This window comes from Urocitellus parryii, chromosome 11 (genome assembly GCF_045843805.1).
Source record: "Urocitellus parryii isolate mUroPar1 chromosome 11, mUroPar1.hap1, whole genome shotgun sequence".
Taxonomy (NCBI): domain Eukaryota; kingdom Metazoa; phylum Chordata; class Mammalia; order Rodentia; family Sciuridae; genus Urocitellus; species Urocitellus parryii.
In genome coordinates, this window is record NC_135541.1 from 80,014,191 (window position 1) to 80,035,890 (window position 21,700).

At 37.0% G+C, this 21,700-nt stretch overlaps 2 pseudogenes; both read left to right on the forward strand.

Moving 5' to 3' along the window:
- Positions 1-689: 689 nt before the first annotated feature.
- Positions 690-18,666, forward strand: LOC144249271 (rho GTPase-activating protein 29-like; annotated as a pseudogene).
- Positions 18,667-19,541: 875 nt separating this feature from the next.
- Positions 19,542-21,432, forward strand: LOC144249272 (endoplasmic reticulum chaperone BiP pseudogene; annotated as a pseudogene).
- The last annotated feature ends 268 nt before the right edge of the window (positions 21,433-21,700 follow it).

Here is a 21,700-nt window from a genome sequence, read left to right on the forward strand (position 1 = left end):
AACCTTCAAAGCCCAACTGCCACCACTGGCTTCCCACAAGCCTCTCAACCTCCCCCACACCTCCTGCTCTTGAGGCCAATTGGCTGGGTCACATGGGCGGAGCTAAGAAAAAGTCCCCCAATGAGCAGCTCCGTGGTCTGAAAGGGCAGGGAAACAATCCAATGAGCATCACTGCAGAGGAGCCAATCAGTTGGCAGCTAGAAGTTTGCTGGGGCTGCTGTGAGCCAATCATCAGCTGGCAGCTGGAAGTTTGCTGGCAGCTGGAAGTTTGCTGGGGCCCCTTCTGCTGGGGTCACTGTGAGCCAGTCATCAGCTGGCAGCTGGTGCTGGCAGCTGGAAGTTGGCTGGGGCCCCTTCTGCTGTGGCCACTGTGAGCCAATCATCAGCTGGCAGCTGGTACTGGCAGCTGGAAGTTTGCTGGGGCCCTTTCGGCTGTGGCTCTCAACACTCCATCATAGTATAACGATTAACTCTGAGGCATTGCCAAGTTGTTTTTCAAGAGGCTGCACTAGGAAATGCAATGCTTTCTTGACAGAAACACAAGTGCAAGCAAATGTGCTTCAGGTTGACTGGGTTCTGGGGGCTCAGGGTTCTACAAAATTTAGATTTCAATCCAAGGTTATGGTAAAACATGTGAAGTTCAATGCCAGTCTTTTTTTTTTTTTTTTTTTTTGGTATAGGAGGGGAACATGGAAGGTGCCTACAGGACCTTAGCAGAATCCTCACCATGGATGGACACTGAGGATATGCGGCTATACAGTGGTGCTGTGATGTGCCTGGCCTCCTTTGATGGCAGGGAAACTGTAAAAGTGCTGGTGGATCCGCAAAGTGGAAATGGCTCCAAAAATCAATTTCTTTTTTATCACTCCCCAGTATGGGGACTGGAACCCAGGAACATTCTACCTCTGTGCTGTATCCCCAGCCCTTTTTAAAAACTTGATTTTGAGACAGGGTCTTGCTAAGCTGTCCAGGTTGTCCTCAAACTTGCAATCCTCATGCCTCCGTTTCCTGAGTAGTTGGGATTATAGATGGTGAAATGAGAAGGTCATCATTATGCCAAATACATGTATGAAGACATGAATAGGTATGAATATACTTTGTATATGAACATAAATGTGAAATATTGTGCTCTATATGTGTAATATGAATTGTAATGCATCCCACTGTCATAAGTAAATAAAAAATAAAATATGTGTTTTATAAGAGATAAATAAATGAGATGCTTTATATGTTAGAAATGCAAAATAATAGCTTTTGTAATATATAAATAATCTCAAAGTCTAAAAATTATTCCAAGTACAATATCATGTGGTATATGTTTTTGTCATTTTACCCTTCTTATACTAACATTTCTGTTGTAAGGACCCAGCTCCCTTGGAACATTTCATCAATAATTAATGGCAAAAGTAGCTGCCACCCATTAGTTCAGAAAATGGAGATTTTCCACAAGATGTAGATACTGTGAACACATTGTCATATTTCGAGGTCTTAAATGTGAAGAGGTAAGATCTTTATGGAATCACATTTTTTTCTTTTGCTATATACTTCTTTGTTATGATTTTACTTATTAGGAGATGTGTGTGTCCACATATATATATATATATATATATATATATATATATATAAATTTGTTGTTTGTTCTCCTGGGAATTAAATTCAGGGTCTTGAACATGCCATATTTTTAGAGAGAGAAGAGAAATGAGAGAGAGAGAGAGAGAGAATTTTTTAACATTTATTTTTCTGTTTTCCGTGGGAAAAAATATCTTTTTTTAAATTTTATTTTTTATGTAGTGCTGAGGATCGAACCCAGAGTCCCATGCACACCATGCGAGCACATTACTGCTTGAGCCACATCCACAGCCCATCTACCCTTTCTTAAAATTGTGTTTTGAAATGGGTTCTTGCTAGATTGGTCTGGCCTTCAACTTGTGAAATTCCTGTTTCAACCCCTCAAGTAGCTGGAATCATGGGCATATGCCATCACACCTGAGTTGCCAGTACTTTTTAATAAAGTCCCACAGTTTATTTCTATAGTTTTCTTCTTTGTTTTCCTGTTAAATGTAATTCACAAACTAAAAATAGTACTTTTTAACTTATTTTTGTCATTATTAGTCGGTCTGTATTTTGCTTAGTTGTGAATAATTTTAAGTTGAGTCAATCAGTTTTCAAATATCATTTTCTTTAGTGTCTTCTTGTCTGCCATAAAAAATTCATGGCAAACTTAACCATTGTTTGCGGACATCAGACACTTCGGGGGAAAATACACTTATTTGGTGCAGAATTGTGCTGTGTTGCCAAAAAGGAGCCAGATGGCATTCCTTTCATAATCAAAATGTGTACTTTAGAAATTGAAAAGACTGCCTTGTGTTTATAAGTATGTTGTTTACTCTTAAAACTCTAAAAACATAAATGCCTTTGTGATTTGTCTTAATGAAAAAGAGACTTTAAGAAAATCAGCACTCTCCATTTGTAATAACTAAATTTATTCACATTTATTTGGAAAATGTTAATTTATTTGATTTCAACTTGTATTTTTTAAATAGTAATAAAAATTGAAGTAGATACATCAACTCTGTCTAGATGTCTGCATTTAGCTCTTTGTACTAAACTAAAATATTGCATTCTGTTTTTCTTTTTTCTTCAAGGGAATTTACTGAGTCAGTGGCAACAAGGCAAAAATCCCAATACTGTGTCAAGCTCTGGAAAACAGAAGGCATTTAGTAGATCTGTCCGAATTTTCTTCACATGACATCTGTGAAGTGTTAAAATTTTACCTTCAACAGGTTCAAGTTTTATTCTAAACCTACCATCAAATGCAAAGAGCAAAAATATTTTATATTTCATATTTTTCATTGGTATAGACTATGTCATCACCCCCCTCATTATTCTAAGATTTTTATTATTTTATTACTTTTTATTTTTTTTAATTTTTATTGTTGGTTGTTCAAAACATTACGTAGTTCTTGACATATCATATTTCACACTTTGATTCAAGTGGGTTATGAACTCCCATTTTTACCCCATATACAGATTGCAGAATCACATCGGTTACACATCCACTGATTTACCTATTGCCATACTAGTGTCTGTTGTGTTCTGCTGCCTTTCCTATCCTCTACTATCCCCCCTCCCCTCCCCTCCCATCTTCTCTCTCTACCCCATCTACTGTACTTCATTTATCCCCCTTGTTTTTTTCCCTTTCGCCTCACTTCCTCTTGTATGTAATTTTGTATAACCATGATAATATTCCATTTCCATACAATTTCCCTTCTCTCTCCCTTTCCCTCCCACCTCTCGTCCCTGTTTAATGTTAATATTCTTCTCATGCTCTTCCTCCCTACTCTGTTCTTAGTTACTCTCCTTATATCAAAGAAGACATTTGGCATTTCTTTTTTAGGTATTGGCTAGCTTCATTTTGCATAATCTGCTCTAATTCTATCCATTTCCCTGAAAATTCCATGATTTTGTCTTTTTTCAATGCAGAATAATACTCCATTGTGTATAAATGCCACATTATTTTATCCATTCATCTATTGAAGGGCATCTAGGTTGGTTCCACAGTCTTGCTATTGTTAATTGTGGTGTTATGAACATCGATGTAGCAGTGTCCCTGTACTACGCTCTTTTTAGGTCTTTAGGGACTAGACCGAGAAGGGGAAAAGCTGGGTCAAATGATGGTTCCATTCCCAGCTTTCCAAGAAATCTCCATACTGCTTTCCAAATTGGCCACACCAATTTGCAGTCCCACCATTAATGTACAAGTGTACCCTTTTCCCCACATCCACACCAGCACTTGTTGTTTGACTTCATAGTGGCTGCCAATCTTACTGGAGAGAGATGGTATCTTAGGGTGGTTTTGATTTGCATTTCTCTGACTGCTAGAGATGGTGACCATTTTTTCATGTACTTGTTGATTGATTGTATGTCCTCCTCTGAGAAGTTTCTGTTCAGGTCCTTGGCCCATTTGTTGATTGGGTTATTGGTTTTCTTATTGCTTAATTTTTTTAATTCTTTGTATACTCTGGATATTAGGGCTCTATCTGAAGTGTGAGGAGTAAAGATTTGTTCCCATGATGTAGGCTCCCTATTTACCTCTCTTATTGTTAATTTTGCTGAGAAAAAAACTTTTTAGTTTGAGTAAGTCTATTTGTTGATTCTTGTTTTAACTCTTGTGCTGTAGGTGTCCTATTAAGGAATTTGGAGCCCGACCACACAATATGTAGATTAAAGCCAACTGTTTCTTCTATCGGATGCAGAGTCTCTGTTTTGATATCAAGCTCCTTGATCCATTTTGAGTTAACGTTTGTGCATGGTGAGAGAAAGGGATTCGGTTTCATTTTGTTGCTTACGGAATTCCAGTTTTCAAAGCACCTTTTGTTGAAGATGCTATCCTTCCTCCATTGCATGCTTTTAGCCCCGTTATGAATATAAGATAGTTGTAATTTTGTGGATTGGTTTCTGTGTCCTCTATTTTGTTCCATTGTTCCATTGGTCCACCCGCATGTTTTGGTACCAGTACCATGCTGTTTTTGTTACTCTTGCTCTGTAGTATAATTTGAAGTCTGGTATCGCTATACCGCCTGATTCACACTTCCTGCTTAGCATTGTTTTTGCTATTCTGGGTCTTTTATTATTCCAGATGAATTTCATGATTGCTTTATCTATTTCTACATGAAATGCCATTGGGATTTTGATTGGCATTGCAGTAAACCTATAGAGAACTCTTGGTAATATCGCCATTTTGATGATGTTAGTTCTGCCTATCCATGAACAGGATATATTTTTCCATCTTCTAAGATATTCTTCTATTTCTCTCTTTAGGGTTCTGTAGTTTTCATTGTATAAGTCTTTCACCTCTTTTGTTAGGTTGATTCCCAAGTATGTTTTTTTTTTTTGAGGATAATGTGAATGGAGTGGTTGTCCTCATTTCCATTTCAGAAGATTTGTTGCTGATATCACAGAATGCCTTTGATTTATGTGTGTTGATTTTATGTCCTGCCATTTTCCTGAATTCATTTATTAGCTCTAACAGTTTCTTAGTAGACCCCTTTGGGTCTTCTAGGTATAGAATCATGTCATCTGCAAATAGCGATAATTTAAGTTCTTCTTTTCCTATTTTTATACCTTTAATTTCTTTCGTCTAATTGTTCTGGCCAGTGTTTTGAGACCTATGTTGAACAAAAGTGGTGAGAGAGGGCATCCCTGTCTTGTTCCAGATTTTAGAGGGAATGCCTTCAATTTTTCTCCATTCAGAATGATGCTAGCCTGAGGCTTAGCATAGATAGCTTTTACAATGTTGAGGTATGATCCTGTTATCCCTAGTTTTTCTAGAGTTTTGAACATAAAGGAATGCTGTACTTTGTCAAATGCTTTTTCTGCGTCTATTGAGATTATCATATGGTTCTTATCTTTAAGTCTATTGATGTGGTGAATAACATTTATTGATTTCCGTATATTGAACCAGCCTTGCATCCCAGGGATGAATCCTACTTGATCATGGTGCACAATTTTTTTGATATGTTTTTGTATCTGATTCTCCAGCATTTTATTGACGATTTTTGCATCTAGGTTCATTAGAGATATTGGTCTGTAGTTTTCTTTCTTTGATGTGTCTTTGTCTGGTTTAGGAATCAGGATGATGTTGGCCTCATAGAATGAATTTGGAAGTTCTCCCTCTTTTTTCTATTTCCTGAAATGACTTGAAAAGTATTGGTATTAGTTCTTCTTTAAAGATTTTGTAAAACTCTGCTGTATACCCATCCAGTACTGGGATTTTCTTAGTTGGTAGTCTTTTAATGGCTCCTTCAATTTCCTCAATTGATATTGGTCTGTTTAGGTTGTCTATATCCTCCTGACTCAATCTGGGCAGATCATATGACTTAAGAAATTTATTGATGCCTTCACTATCTTCTATTTTATTGGAGTATAAGGATTCAAAATAATTTCTAATTATCTTCTGTATTTCTGAAGTGTGTGTTGTGATATTGCCTTTTTCATCCAATATGCTAGTAATTTGAGTTCTCTCTCTTCTTCTCTTCATTAGCATGGCTAAGGGTCTGTCAATCTTATTTATTTTTCAAACAACAAACTTTTAGTTTTGTCAATTTTTTCAATTGTTTCTTTTGTTTTGATTTAATTAATTTCAGCTCTGATTTTAATTATTTCTTGCCTTCTACTACATTTGCTGTTGTTTTGCTCTTCTTTTTCTAGGATTTTGAGATGAAGTGTGAAAACATTTATTTGTTGGTTTTTTTCTTTTTAAAGGAATGAACTCCAAGCAATGAATTTTCCTCTTAGAACTGCTTTCATTGTGTTCCATTGATTCCGATATGTTGTCTCTGTGTTTTCATTTATCTCTAAGAATTTTTTAATTTCCTTCTTGATGTCTTCTATAACCCATTGATCATTCAGTAACCTATTGTTCATTCTCCAAGTGATGCATGATTTCTCCTTCTTTATTTTATCATGGATTTCCAATTTCATTCCATTATGATCAGATAAGATGCATGGTATTATCTCTACTCCTTTTTACTGTCTAAGAGTTGCCCTGTGACATAATATATGATCTATTTTTGAGAAGGATCCATGTGCTGCTGAGAAAAAGGTGTCACTGCTTGATGTTGGGTGGTATATTCTATATATGTCAATTAAGTCTAGGTTATTAATTGTATTACTGAGTTCTATAGTTTCTGTATTAAACTTTTGTTTGGAAGATCTGTCCAGTGGTGAGAGAGGTGTGTTGAAGTCTCCCATAATTATTGTATGGTGGTCTATTAGACTCTTGAACTTGAGAAGAGTTTGTTTGATGAACATAGCTGCACCATTGTTTGGGGCATATATATTTAATATTGTTATGTCTTGTTGGTGTATGGTTCCCTTGAGCAGTATGTAGTGTCCCTCTTTATCCCTTTTGATTAACTTTGGCTTGAAATCTATTTTATTTGATATGAGTATGGACACTCCTGCTTGTTTTCGAAGTCCATATGAGTGATATGATTTTTCCCAACCTTTCACTTTCAGTCTATGTATGTCTTTTCCTTTCAAATGCTTCTCCTGTAGGCAGCATATTGTTGGATCTTTTTTTTGATCCATTCTACTAGCCTGTGTCTCTTAATTGGTGAGTTTAAGCCATTAACATTTAGGGTTATTATTGAGATATGGATTGTTCTTCCAGCCATATTTGTTTATTTATGTTACTTAACATGGTTTGTTTTTCCTCTTTGATTATTTTCTCCCTTTCTGTACTACCTCCCACTGTTGGTTTTCATTGTTATTTTCCATTTCCTCTTCCTGTAATGTTTTGTTGAGGATGTTTTGGAGATGGTTTTGTAGCTGCAAATTCTTTTAACTTTTGATTATCGTGGAAGGTTTTAATTTCATCTTCCATCCTGAAGCTTAATTTCGCTAAATACACAATTCTTGGTTGGAACCCATTTTCTTACAGCATTTGAAATATGTTGTTCCAGGATCTTCTAGCTTTCAGAGTCTGTGTTGAAAGATCAGGTGTTATCCTGATTGGTTTACCCCTAAATGAAATCTGCCTCCTTTCTCTTGTAGCTTTTAAAATTCTCTCCTTATTTTGTATGTTGGGCATCTTCCTTATAATGTGTCTCGGTGTGGATCTCTTATGCTTTTGCACATTCGGCATCCTGTAGGCTTCTAGGATTTGGAATTCTGTCTCATTCTTCATTTCTGGGAAGTTTTCTCCTATTATTTCATTGAACAGATTGCTCATTCCTTTGGTTTGGACCTCTATACCTTTCTGTATCCCAATGACTCTTAAGTTTGGTCTCTTTATGTTATCCCATATTTCTTGGATGTTCTGCTCATGATTTCTTAACAGTCTTGCTGTGCTGTCTATGTTCTTTTCAAGTTGAAATACTTTGTCTTCATTGTTTGATGTTCTATCTTCTAAGTGTTCTACTCTGCTGGTAGTATTCTCCTTTGAGTTTTTAATTTGGTTTATTGCTCCCTGCATTTCTCAGATTTCTGTTTGTTTGTTTTTTATAACCTCTATCTCCCTGTATAATTCATCTTTTGCTCCTTGGATTTGTTTATGTAATTCATTGTCGAAGTGATATTTCATTGTCTGATTTTGCTGTCTAATGTCTTCTTTGAGACTCCAGATCATCTGAAGCATGTAAATCCTGAATTCTTTATCTGACATTCCATCTGCTGCAGATATTTCCTCTTCTAAAGTTGAGTTTACCTGCATTGCTTGTGGTCCTTTCTTTCCTTGTCTTTTCATACTGCTCGCATTTCTTTATGCTTGATGAAACTCTTGTGTTATTTAATTTTCCCCCTATATATTTATATTGCTCTTGTATACTTGCAAAGTCTCCCTTGCAGGCACGGGCGGCGGCTGTGCTCCTCCTCAAATTGGGGTGTGTGTCTATCACGCTGCTGGGCCGCTGGGCCCCTTCTCCGGGTCTCATGGTCTGCCTAACTTGCAGGCGCAGGTGGCGGCTGTGCCCCTCCTCCAATTGGGGTGATCTTTCAACTATGCCTGCGGGCTTCTGGGCCCCTTCTCTAGTACATGCGGTCTACCTACCTTGCAGGTGGCAGTTGGGCCCTTCCTCCAATTGGGGTGATGTGTCTACCACGCAAGCAGGCCACTGGGCCTGTTATCCCGGTTGGTCACAGGTCTGCCTACTTTGCAGGTGTGGGCAGCAGCTCTGCCCCTCCTCCAATTGGGGTGATTTGTCTACCATGCTGGCGGGCCACTGGACCTGTTCTGCTGATCGGTCGCAGGTCTGCCTACCTTGCAGGCACGTTCGGCGGCTCTCTCTAAGATGTTATAATGATGTACTTTGATGTAGATATATTTCCATCCAGTATTCTGGCCACTCCATGAGCTCCTTTAGTTGTGAGCACTTTAGTTCTTGGAACTTTTCTTGATTTTTATTGCCATTCTCTCACCCTTGTACTTGAAGCTCTTCTTTGGAGATGTGTATGTGTACACATACACAAACACACATATAAATATTTATAAATTTGTTATTTGTACTCATGGGAATTAAAAATTCAGTGTCATTCACTTGCTTGGCAAGCATACTTCTTCTTCAGTTCCCTTAACTTTTCTTTATTGTTCTTTTTTCCTTCAAAAACCTTCTAAGACATTTTCTTGTCTTTTTCTTCTTGAATAAGTAAATTACTCCAATTGTGAGATCATGTTTTAATATTCAAGAAGTCTGATTTTCTATTCCTTTGATTAAATTTTTTAAATGATTATATGATGCTCTTTTATTGTGGATATCCATAAATTTTTCTCATTAAGGGTTCTTTACTCTATTTGGCCTCTAACCTCTGTAGAAATACAATGTGACCCTCATATATAACCTTAAATTTTCTATAGCAACATAAAAATTAAAAATAAAGTGAAGTGAATTTTAATATATCATTGAACATTTTGAATATCTAGGTTTTTAAATTATGAGGTATTTTGTTTCTTTATTTATTTGTATTTCATATCTTTTTTTTTGAAATCTGGTATCTATTTTTCATTTAGAGTACATCTAAATTTAGATCAGTTCCTTTTCCAGTACTCTTTCACCATATCTGACTAGTTGCCAGCATATTGACAGTATCATTTTACACCTTCAATTTGTTCTTTTTCTACTCATTTTGAATTTTATCTTTCATGGTGCCTAGATATATTACAGTTTGGACTTGAAATAGCTTTGGAAGCACTTGAACACATCAAGGCTTTTTAGAAACTTTGAACTTCACTATAAAGTGGTCTAGGTGGACTGTTTGGTATATGCCTAACTACATGTCTCTAGTTCCCTGTTCTGGCACTGCTGTGATCCTCCTGAGAAGGCATTTTATTTAATTTTAGATGGACACAATATTTTTAATTAATTAATTTATTTTTTTGTGGTGATGAGGATCAAACCTAGTGCCTCACACATGCCAGATGAGTGTACTACAATGAGCCACAACCCCAGTCCCCCAGGAAAGGTTTTTTTTTCCTTTCCTAGAGATACAGTACCAATACTTTGGGAGTCAGGGTTACTAAGACTGTAGGATCTGTGTTTTCAGTGTCCACATAGCCAACGTATCCCCATTTGAAGACAGTTACCTCTCTGTACCTTATGTTTGGCATTGCCTCTATTCAGAGAGCCTCTGTATCCCATTGCCCAGATAAAAAATTTTCCAGAGTTTCAGAAAGGAGATTGCTATAGTACATGGAGTGGAGACAGGATTCTATAAAGAGCTAAGCTTTCTCAGCTGGCCCACCTGCAACCTAACCCAAGATCAGAGGACCTGGTGGTGATTGTCCAGGTCCCTTTAGGATTCTGAAAATCATGTTGAGTGACAAAGTGTCAGTTCTCTTGAAAATGATGCATCAGGACTTATTTATATGCTTTTCTACTTGTGAATTGTTGCTTTTTATTTTTTTCTATTTTCCTAGTCCTTATGAGCCTACTGTATTTTAGTGGAATTGCAGGAGGGAAAAACTAAGTATAAATTTCTGGATCTACAATGTTAGCCCAGGAAAGCATTTATAACCCTTTAATCACATTCTACATACCCTTCAACTGAGAATTGGAGGTTGATACCTTTGAATGACTATAAGTCTCATAATGTGTCATCCTTAATCTTGTTTAGTCAGTCAGGAAGAGGAGATGAATTGGCTCCAATACAATAAACTTACATTCTGTTGAGGAATTTTTGTATGTCTAAGACTTTCATTTGGGAAAGTGTGCTCAATTCTTGAAATAGTGTTAGAGAGTAGCCTTTATCTGACTCATTGACCTAAAGCTCCAAGAGGTGAAGTGAGTTACTTCAGATCCCAGAGTTGTGAAGATAGAAACTGATCACAGGGCAACACTCTAACTTCCTACAGATTTTATAGGACATCAGGTAGCTAAGGGTTCACTGAATTTTCTAGTGTAGATCAATAGAAAGATTGAAATTCATTATGACAGTGGATATTTGTTGTAAGAACTTTTTCTTTTGATCTATTCATGGCAAATAATCCTGTTTTAAAGTTTCTTGAGATGTTGACAGTATGTTTTTGTAGGTCATATTATCTTCTGCTGATCTTCATTTTTGTCCAAGTAAAATCTATGCCCTTTACACTTTGGTATTTTTACCCCTTACTTATAAAATCCATGGATTTCTGATTCATTTTATAGATTTTGTGCACTATTCTATGTTTGTTCCAATAAAACAGCTGAAGATTATGCTATTTGGGGGGCAGATGTGAATATAATGTGTTTAGGATAGAGATGAAGAGTATTAAAATCCCATAATGAAGCTTAAAGTTTAAACTTCATTTAAAGTTTAGAATTTCACCTATTATCTATTAATTTGTTATTAACATAAATATAATTTATAGTTAAGATTTTAATTTGCTTTCTAAGTCACTTCTCTACCAAACATATATATTTTATTTTATGGGCAGTGATGAAGTTCAGTACTAGAGTGCTTGCATAGCATGCTTGAGGTCCTAGGTTCAATCCCCAGTACTGAAAAAGGTATCAATAAATACAGATTGACGTTAGATTTTGTTAATCTAAAGGGACATGCTAAATTATTTGAGTAATTCTCACTTATAGTTGACTTTAACAAAGAAAACAGGCAGACGATTTTTTTCAAAATATTTATTTTTGGGTTGTAGCGGAATGCAATACCTTTATTTTATTTATTAATTTTTATGTGGTGCTGAGGATCAAACCCATGACTCCACATGTGCTAGGCAAACACTCTACCTCTGAGCCACAACCTCAGCCCAAATGTATTTTTAATATTATTTTGTTTCTTTAGCTACCAGCACCCTTGGTTTTATTCCAATGGTACCAGGAATTTATGGAGCTTGCAAATATAATCCAACATATTAACCAAGAACAGGACACCAAAAGGGACAACTCTGAAGACAACATATCTCCAAATATGTGTATGGAAATCAACCAAACTCTTCTCAAAAACAAGGAACTTATAAGACAATTGCCACCATCCAATTTTGACACTCTACGTTACCTTATCGTCCATCTTAAGAGGTAAGAATTTTTATACCATCTTAACCATTTTTAATTGAAAAGGACAATAGTGTTCAGTACATTTATGTTGTTGTGGTATGATTTTCAAAATAATTTTTAGGATGTTTTTATTATGTGTTGGGAGAGAGAGACATTGAATACATCTTCATGCAGCAAACATGGTACCCTCAGATGCTTCTTGTGTGCCAGGCTCTGGCTGGTGAAACTAGGATGGAAACATAGGGTTTCTGCTATTTGTGGGCTCATCATCTTAGTGTACAGATCTATATATAACCACAGTTCACCATCATCCTTTTTCTAGTAGCTGTGCACAGCTTGTAGGCATGCAGAGGTAGTTTGAGGGTAGGGATAGAGCAGAAGAGGCAAAAGGCCTTGTGTCTGATTTTAGGAACTGAGGGGTGACTTGGAAGTGAATGTGCAGAAGAGCATACGAGGCAGACAGTAATAAACATGGAGACACAAGAAAGCATTTTACATTTAGAAAATTTGATTTCATTAGCCTACAATATAACAAGCAGTAGCAGGAACTGTGCTACCCTTCCTAGAGACTTGATAAAAAATCTTACCTCCCTGGCAAATGAGTTGACCATATTGTTTCTATACCCACTAAAGAACTTGGAATCAGGAATTTCACATATTCAGATTTGCCTGCTAGACGTTTCTGTCAGCAATTAAGATATCCTTTTTAAATTTTTTTAAATTTATTTTTTGTGGCTGGAATTGTGGCTCAGCAGTAGAGCATGTGTAAGGTGTGCAGGGCCCTGGGTTTGAACCTCAGCCCCACATACAAATAAATAAATAAAATAAAAATTAAGAAAATTATTAGTTCAAATCAGTTATACATGACAGCAAAATGCTTTTCAATTCATTGTACACAAATGGAGCACAAATTTTAATTTCTCTGTACATGATGTAGAGTCATACCACATGTGCCATCATACATGTACTTAGGGTAATGATGTTCCTCTCATTCCACCATCTTTCCTACCCCATATCCCTCCTCTTCCTTCCCTCTCCTGAGCCCAATCCATATTCCTACATCCCCAGAGACCCAATTATGTATCAACATTTATTTATCAGAGAGAATTTTCGCCTTTGATTTTGGGGGATTGGCTTACTTCATGATATTCACCAACTCCATCCATTTACCTGTAAATGCCATTATTTCATTCTCTTATAATGCTGAGTGATAGTCCATTGTGTATATATACCACAGTTGTTTTTTAATTATTCATCTGTTGAAGGGCTTCAAATTATTCCATGAAATAGAAAAGGAGGAAACCCATCCAAACTCATTCTGTGAAGCTAGTATCAACCTGATACCCAAACCAGCCAGAGACATATCAAGGAAAAAAATTTCAAAGCTATATCCCTGATGAAGATAGATGCAAAAGTTCTCATTAAAATTCTGGCAAATCACATACAAAAACATATGAAAAAAACAATGCACCATGATCAAGTTTTGTATTCCAGGGATGCAAGGTTGGTTTGACATACAGAAATCAATAAATGTAATTCATCACATCATTAAACTTAAAGAGAAGAACCCTATGATTATATAAATTGATGGAGAGAAAGAATTTGACAAAATACAGTACCTTTTCATGTTCAAATCATTAGAAAAACTAGGGGTAGTAGGAATATACCTCAACATAGTAAAAGCTCTCTATGCTAAACCTAAGGCTAACATCATTCTAAATGAAGAAAAATTGGAAGCATTCCATCTAAAAATTGTTCAACATAATCCTTGCCACTCTAGCCAGAGCAATTAGATGAAAGAAATTCAAGGAAATATGAATAGGAAAAGAAGAACTCAACTTATCATTCTTTGCCAATTACATATTTTTATACTTGGAGGATCCAAAAAACTCCACCAGAAAACTTCTAGAATAATAAATGAATTTGGCAAAGTAGCAAGATATAAAATTAATACTCAGAAATCAAATGCATTTCTATACATCAGTGATGAATCCTCTGAAAGACAAATAGCAAAACTCCTCCTCCCTTGTCTAGCATATGTCTGAAAACAAAGACAGTCCATTACCTCTCTGCAAAGAAAAGCACTGGACTCACTGAGTCCATTTATCTGATTTGATATATATAGTGAATCTATCTATCTATCTATCTATCTATCTATCTATCTATATCTCTATATAGTTATATAGATATAGATATATTCACTATATATTATATATATATATATATAATATATATATATATATATATATATATATATATATATATATTATATATATATATATATATATATCTCACAGCTTTTTTACCCATAGATAAATCTAGTATCATCCTGATAGCTAAACCAGGGAGACACATATTTCCTTAGATAGTCATAGATATAACAAGCTGAGAGTGTTTGAAGTAAAACCAGAACATTGATAGTGTCAATAGAACAGAGAGATGTTCAGGAGAGAATCATTTAGGCTAGAAAACTAGGTGAGGGCAGCTGGGAGTGTGGCTAGTGATAGAATACTTGCCTAGCACATGTGAGACACGGGGTTTGATACTCAGCACTGCATAAAAATAAATAAATAAAATAAAGGTATTTTGTCCATCTCTACGTAAAAATTATTTTTTTTTAAAAAAAGAAAACTAACTGGGCAGTGAAAGAGAAATTGACAGTGATTTTTCAGGTTCCAGTGTAAGAAATGGGGAGTATATCCCACATATAAAGATGGAGCAATTTTTAGGGGTGTTTTTCTTCCTTCTGCTACTGAGTTCAGTAGTTCCTTCTACTTACATGCATTTTATCATAATATAGTACTCTGAAACTCAGTTTGGTGTGTGGTAAGTATCATAATGAAACAAAGGATTCTTTCCCTATACCCACTAAACTTGACCCTTGACAAATGTTTTGTAGTCTTCTATAGCCCATGTTATCTCCACCCTTCTCAAGTCATAGTAAACTACAATTAAGGACCTCTATTAGTCAAATCTCATACACTTTATGTGTTCTTCTTTTAAGGGTTGTAGTCCATTCTGAAGAAAATCTGATGAACTCAAAAAACTTGGGTGTGGTATTTGGACCCTGTCTGATGAGGCCCAGGCCTACAACCACTCCTGGTTCCATCTCCTCCTCCCTTGTTGCATATGCCAATCAGGCCCTTTTGGTAGAGTTCCTCATTACCAATGCACAGATGATCTTCGATGGGTCCCTCGAGCCACAAAATATTTCATCTAGTACTGATGTTGTTGCACCTCCGGTGGATAAAAGCCCTCCTTCCAAACCTGTAATATCAACAGAACATTCCACAAAGTCACAATATTTTTCTACAAAGAAAGTGAGTTTTGACCATTACAGAATTGCATTAAATTTGTGATGTTTATATTAACAAGTTAATAGTCTTTGAACTGTTTGTTTTGAGATGTGTTTTGCTTTTAGTTTAAAACTTTTCTTGTATCAATAGGATATCCACACTGCAGATATTGAAATTAAAAATTATGAATTGACTATATCATTTGAGAAATCAGAATGCAAGCAAAATGCATTGGAAAAATGGGATGCATGTCTCATTGGTGAGTGGTCATGTAACATATATGTTTGCATATTTCAAACCTTGCCAAGAAGTCATGATTAAAAACCAAGGTGAGGGCTGGGCTTTTAGCTCGGTGGTAAAATGCTTGCCTTGGCATCTGTGAGGCCATGAGTTGGATCCTCAGTACCATATAAAACAAATAAATAAAGATAAAAATATTGTGTCCATCTACAATATTCATCCTTTAAAAAAAATCAAGGTGTTTTAAATTGAGGTAAGTTCAAACTTCAAGGTTTTATTAGTTAACTTTTCTAGCCATTGAGAAAGTTTAATGAATGTCATTAAAATGCTTTGTTTCTTTCTTGTAAAAAGATATCTTGAAATTCATAAATTATTTTTGTTCTCTTTCTGAAATTTGTTTTCACCTTTACTTCTTTGTCATCAATTAAAATCAAAGCAGAAAAAAGAAGCTGGACTCCTGAAAGAAAAAAAATAGACTAAAATTCATTGATGTCCCTTTACCTGTGGCCTAACTTTAGCACATTAAGCACACATGTCTTCCATTTTCTTGGCTCCAGTCTTTTTGTTCACTGTTTTTTGACCGTTTGATTTCAGTGAATGTTTTCTCGTAAGGGGGTTGAAAAACTTTCACTCATTACTGTTTTAGTAGAGCTAAATCAGAATTTTTCAATATATAGTCATAAATGTTAAATTTGATATATAAAATTAATGAAATATCAATGAGTGTAGCCTGAGAAAGTCTGAAAACAAAGACAGTCCATTACCTCTCTGCAAAGAAAAGCACTGGACTCACTGATTCAATTTATCTGATTTGATCTTATTAGCACTTCTGTGCTATGAACCTTGGCCTCATTTAAGCCATAGCTAACAGTCTGAGGAAGGTAAATAATGCCATGTGTCATGTCTCTAAATTATTGTTTATTCAAGATTTGAACCTCATCCTTTCTCATTCCTAAATGAAATCTTGTTTCGCTGTCCAATGAAATTGGATTCCCAGGTAGGTATAATAATAACAATAAATAATTTTAATATATTTGAAGATTTCATTACATACCAGGTATTCTGAGCCTTTTCTTTATAAGATCATTAACACCACATGCCAACATATCTCCACATAGGAGTTTGTCTTGACAGAAGAAGGCAGGTAGGGCTAGTGCACTAGGCTTGCCCAGGGCAGAACTGGAGCAGGGGCTGAGACAGCACCCAGGCAGCTAGAAGTGGTGCTTCAAGTTCTGCAGGACTGTAAATATGTTCTAGTGGTTGCCATCCAACCACAATGGCTCAGCTCCCTTCTATCAATGTGGAGAAGGGCCCAGGACAGCAAATCACATGAGCACTGCCTGGGAACCAGGGAAGAAAGGCCAGAAGCCTCAGGTGAAGAAGGAGGTCAGATGAGATGATGACCTGCAAATGATGCTGGTGTGCACCTGTCTGCAAACCACTGCTCAAAGATATGGGAGAAGGATCAGGTGACACAGATGAGGACTGTGGGCTAGAACAGGGCTGTTGGAAAGCCATCAGACCCATAGCAAGGCACACAGTTTTATGATGTTTCACAGCAGTGAAATGAGGATCATGGCCAGAGGGATGCCCTTTTCTAGCAACAGGAGCTTCTGGGGTATATGCAGCAAAGACAGAGTGTGAGAAGCTAGGCTTCTAGGGGAGAAAACAGGGACCTTGGGACAAGACTAGAGGAGAAAGAGAAGGAGGTAAATCTGGAGTCTCCAGGACCTGTAGCACAATGGCAATTTTGACAGCTCTTAAATCTTCCTTTGTTCAGAGGAAGTTGCCATGTATTAGTGGATCAGCTGGGAGAGCATCCAAGTCCTCTCTGGTGTGTTACCCTCAGTATGGACAGAATGTAGCTGGAAAGCATATTAAGTGACAGACAAAGTCTTTGGGATTCAGGATATGGCATTTCTTGGTGTACAGAATAGTGTTATTTTTCTAGAGTTACCATTGTCTGTCTGTTGAAATCAGGAACATCTTAACCCAGAAAATATTCATTCACAGGTAGTATATTAAAACAAGTTACTATAGGAAGTGTTTTTTTTTTAAAATTTATGTGATTTGTGACTATTAGTTCTAGTAAGATAAATTTTTAAAAGTAATTCTTTAATTAAAAATGTACCTTTAATATTGTATGGATTTTTGATTCCTCTGCATGGATAACTGAGAAAATAATGTTGGAAAAATATGTAAGACTCTGTTGTTTGAGAGAATGCCCATCAATAAATAACCACACTTCCTTATTAACCAAGCTCCATGAAGTTAAAAAAAATCTCTTTTTTTCTGATCACAAGGAACTTAAATCACCATCACAAAAGATGGACAATACATGTAAAACCACGAAACCACTTAGTCTGAAATCTGATGTGACAACAAATGATATAAAGAGGCCTATGCCAAGCACCAAGATCAGATGTTTCTGTTTGCCTATAGATAGGTTCCATCTTGCAAGGTCTCCTAATGAGAAAAACAGCAGAAATGTGGGAAATGTCAATTCAGACAAGTTTTGCCAAAATCTTACCTTTGAAGGACTTAATAAAAAAGATACCCCTATTTCTGTTGGCTCCCAATTTAATGATTTTGATCAGCAGATTCCACAAAAAAATCAGGGACAACAATGTGAACCAAAGAACTTAACTGGCATGAGTGCAGTGATTGTGCCAAGTGTACTCCAGGAAAATGTGACAATGAGCATCAAGGTTAGTGGTGACCATTCCAATGATGACACACAGCCCAACATGCCAGCCGTTTCAGCAAGAGAAACACCAGTGAGACTGTCCTCTCATTCTCACCATCTTTCTCCAGCAAGAGCACCCAGAATACTGCAACTCCAACTCTGGCCAACATTTTACAAACCACCTACCCCGATCAGCAAAGTCAGGGGGACTGAGGAGAGACCAGGTTCACCTTCAGCAGCAGTGCCTCCTAGTACAGCTCTTACTCCCCTGAGTCATGTGGAGAAGGATGTTCCAGAGGCAGACAGCACATCAGCTTATGCTTTGAAGCCAGCTGCTGAGCCTAAAGAGAACTCTGAGGAGCTCAGCCTGCCTGACATGAATCCAATGTGCCAGGGACTCAGGCTAAAACAAATAGAAGAGTGTCAAGACCTTGAATTTGAAATGCCACAGTTTGTGTAGGGTTGACAAAATTCACTTTTTCTTTTTCTTGTTTCGTTTTTATGTATTGTGTTTATTTTATGAAAGAATGCAGTGAAAGAACCCCTTTTGTATAGGATTGCCAAAGTGTATATTTTGCCTTTTTGCCTTGAATTGTGTTTACTAGTCATATAGAATGGTAGTGTTTTAGTCATATAGAATGATAGTGCCTCACTGGTATTGTCTTTAAATTCTGTGTTTTTGAGGTTATGCATAAAATAAGTATTATAATTTTAAATTTAAAATAATTTTCTCTATAAAATGATTCATGTAAATGCATCTTTAATGTATAATATTGCTCTCAAAAAATAGGGGGCAGTAGGGGAAAATGAGCTTTATTTTGGAGAAAACCTGGTCCTGATTCATGAAATGCTTCTGAATGCATGTGCCTGAAAAATCTTGATTGGGTATGAATATATATTTTTTTCCACATAATGTTCTAGTGCAACTTTGACCAATTGTGTTGCTATAGCATGTATGGAAGCATTGGCAATTCACTTAACTTTTTAAAATTTACATAGTGGCCTAAAAGCTTGCAAATCTGTGTTTACTAGCATTCTACTTGTCAATTTTTACTTATGGTAATTAATATCATTGTAGAAAGAAAATGCACTTCAATACGAAAAAGTTTGAGACATTGGCAGAGACAACACAGACTGACAGAGTTGAGGCATCTCGAGTGTGAGAGACCTATACCCTCACTCCTCTCAGCTGCGGCCTGTTGCTGCATTGCCTGGGACTTCTGGCTGTCTGCTGAGGAGAGCAAGTGGCCAACAGCTAGGGAAAGATGAAGGTTTCTCTGGTGGCCATGGTTCTGCTGCTGCTCTGCGCAGCACGGATGAGGAGGATAACAAAAAAACGACGTGGGTACCGTGCTGGGCATCAACCTGGGGACCACTTACTCTTGCATCGGGGTGTTCAAGAATGGCCACTGGAGATCATCTCCAATGATCAGGGCAACCGCTTCAGGCTGTCTAATGTGCCCTTCACCCCTGAAGAAGAATGTCTGATCAGCTCGATACAGTCAAGAACCAGCTCACCTCCAATCCTGAGAACATGGTCTTTGATGCCCAGCGGCTCATTGGCAGCAATGGGAATGACCCTTCTGTGCAGCAAGACATTAAGTTCTTGCCTTTCAAAGTGTTTGAAGAGAAACATAAGCCATACATTCAGGTTGATATTGGAGGTGGGCAAACTAACACATTTGCTCCAGAAGAAATCTCTGCTATAATTCTCACTAAAATGAAAGAGGCTTATTTGGGAAGAAGGTTACCCATGCAGTTGTTACTGAACCAGTCTATTTTAATGATGCCAGTGGGAAGCAACCAAAGATGCTGGAACTATTGCTGGCCTGAATGTTATGAGGATCATCAATGAGCCTACAGCAGCTACTATTGCTTATTGCCTGGATAAGAGGGAGGAAAAGAAGAACATCCTGGTGTTTGATCTGGGTGGTGGAACCTTCTATGTGTCTCTTCTCCCCAATGACAATTTGGTGTCTTCAAAGTCATGGCCACCAATAGAGATACTCATCGAGGTGAAGAAGACTTTGACCAGCATGTTATGGAGCATTTCATCAGGCTGTACAAAAAGAAGACTGGCAAATATGTTAGGAAAGAAAACAGAGCTGTGCAGAAACTCCAGCATGAAGTAGAAAAGGCCAAGTGGGCCCTGTCTGCCCAACATTAAGCAAGAATTAAAATTGAGTTCTTCTATGAAGGAGAAGACTTTTCTGAAACCCTGACTCAGGCAAAATTTGAAGAGAAAACATGGACCTGTTGTGGTCTACCATGAAACCTGTTCAGAAAGTACTGGAGGATTCTGACTTGTAGAAGTCTGATATTGATGAGATTGTTCTTGTTGGTGGCTCTAGTCAAATTCCAAAGATTCAGCAACTTGTTAAAGAGGTTTTCAATGGCAAGGAACCATTCTGTGGCATAAACCCAGATGAGGCTGTTGCATATGGCGACACTGTCCAGGCTGGTGTACTCTCTGATGATCAAGATACAGGTGACCTTGCTCTGCTTGATGTATGTCCCCTGACATTTGGTATTGAAACTGTGGGAGGTGTCATGACCAAAGTGATACCAAGGAACACTGTTTTACCCACCAAGAGTCTCAGATCTTTTCTACAGCTTCTGATAAGCAACCTACTGTTCCAATCAAGGTCTATGAAGGTAAAGGACCCCTGAAAAAAGACAACCACTTTCTGGGTACATTTGATCTCACTGGAATTCCTCCTGTGGGGTCCCCCAGATTGAAGTCACTTTTGAGATACATGTGAATGCTATTCTTTGGGTGACAGCTGAAGACAAAGGTACAGAGAACAAAAATAAGATTACAATTACCAATGACCAAAATTGCTTGACACTTGAAGAAATTGAAAAGATGGTTAATGATGTTGAGAAGTTTGCTGAGGAAAACAAAAGACTCAAGGAGCATACTGATAGTAGGAATAAGTTGAAAAGCTATGCCTACTCTCTAAAGTATCAGACTGGAGATAAAGAAAAGTTGAGAGGCAAACTTTCCTCTGAAGATAAGGAGACCATGGAAAAAGCTGTAGAGGAAAAGACTGAATGGCTGGAAAGCCGCCAAGAAGCTGACATTGAAGACTTCAAAACTGAAAAGAAGGAACTAGAAAAAATTGTTCAGCCAATTAGCAGCAAATTCTATGGAAGTGTAGGCCCTCCCCCAACTGGTGAAGAGGATACAGCAGAAAGAGATGAATTGAAGACACTGATCTGCTAGTGCTGTAATATTGTAAATACTGGACTCAGAACTTTCATTAGGAGAAAACTGAGAGAACTTAAGTCTTGAATGTAATTGGAATCTACACCACAGATTGGAGTTGAAAATGCTATAGCCCAATTGGCTGTTTACTGCTTTGCATTAGCAGTTGCTCACATGTTTTGGGGAAGAGAGAGAGGAGGAATTGGCTATCTTAAAAAACTGGATATAAAAATATAGGTCAGAATATGTGTTCACCTCAGAAATGTTCAATTTAATGATTGGGTCA